This window comes from Rana temporaria, chromosome 2 (assembly GCF_905171775.1).
Source record: "Rana temporaria chromosome 2, aRanTem1.1, whole genome shotgun sequence".
NCBI lineage: Eukaryota > Metazoa > Chordata > Amphibia > Anura > Ranidae > Rana > Rana temporaria.
This window is the reverse complement of record NC_053490.1, coordinates 272,869,198-272,870,912: the sequence shown is the minus strand read 5'-3', so window position 1 is coordinate 272,870,912 and position 1,715 is coordinate 272,869,198.

Below are 1,715 nucleotides of genomic sequence, written 5' to 3'. Positions count from 1 at the left end.
TTTTCCAATAAAAATATTGAAACAGAAAATAGATGGAGGGAGCTGAAGGTTCGAGTTACCAATATCAGCCTTGAAACCTTAATGACTTGGAGAGGATCTGCAAAGAGGAGTAGGACAAAATCCCTCCTGTGATGTGTGCAAACCTGGTGGCCGACTACAAGAAACATTTGACCTCTGTGATAGTCAAGGGTTTTGCCACCAAGTAATGTTTTCCAAAAGGGTCAAATACTTATTTAACAAATCAATTTTTTATTATTTTTTTTTTAATGCATTTTTCTGGATAATTGTTATTTTGTTTCTCACTGTTAAAATAAACCAACCTGAAATTATAGACTGATCATTTCTTCGTCAGTGGGCAAAATTACAAAATCGATGGGGGAAAAAAGTATTTAAACCCCTTTGTAACTTTAGCATAAAGAAGAACGAGAAGTGATGGCTTGGCCATCTCAGACCCGTGATCTCATAATCAGCTTCAAATCTGACCCCAAGTGACACTTTTTGGGGACCAGTGACATTATTAGTGATCAGTGCTAAAAAAAAAAGAAAATACAAAAATGCACCAATCAATGTATAAATGACACTAGGGGCCAATCAAGGGGTTAACTGTTTTCCCTGGGTGTATTCTGTGTGGGGGGTGGGCTTACTGGGACAACACAGATCGCTGTTCCTGATCACTAGGAACAACAGATCTCAATGCTGTCCCCTGTCAGAACAGGGATCCGTCTTGTTTAAACAGACCATTCGGATTTACACTGAGTGCGCGTCTCTTTTGTCTATGAGGATATCCTACAGTGAAACGCAGAGGTGATTATTGCAAACCCATTCATTTGAGCTGGTGAGCCCCTGGAGGGACTGAGTCGTCCAGAATACCCCAGTGTTTACTGAGCCAAGGATGTGGCAGTACCGGGTAGCTGCCTAGACACTCACTACATGCGCTTTACCCCTACAGGGGTGTATGGATCTGGCGTGTGGGGAACTGAACAGGGAGTACAGATGTCACTTGATCTATTGCACACGTTTGGCCAAACCTAGACACTAATCATTTTGGAAAGCACAAAAGTCACTGGAAATGTTGTTATTCACCTGCAACCTTTATGATTGAACTTTATAATTTGACAATTCATTGAATTTTTTTCAATGGACTTTCACTTTTTTTATTTTTATATATCAGTAACCCCTAGTCATGTGTGCTATAAGGTTACCACATACGATTAGGAATGAAGCATTTCTGATGAAATCCGACAGCAGATGCCGACGGTGAAAAGTTTATTAACATCATTTTATACACTTATTTGTATATTTATTTTGTGACTAAGACCCCTTTCACACTGTGTGCATTTTTTTAGGCGCTATAGTGTTAAAAATAGCCCTGCAAAACACCCTAAAACAGCTGCTCCATTCACTCCAGTGTGAAAGCCCGAGGGCTTTCACACTGGAGTGGTGCGCTGGCAGGGCGTCAGAAAAAGTCCTGGCAGCAGCTTATTTGGTGCAGATTTTTTTTAAATCAATGGGCAGCGCCGCCTTACCGCCCGCAAAACGCTGCTGTAGCGGTGCTTTGCAGGTGGTTTTACCCGTTTTCGTCTGCTAGCGGGGGTTAAAAGTGCTCGGGGCGGCTCGTGTGAAAGGGGTCTAAAAGCTAATTACAGGGGTATAACATTAAACAATGGAGCACAATTAACAAATTTTTTAAATATGTCACGGAGAACACTTTATCA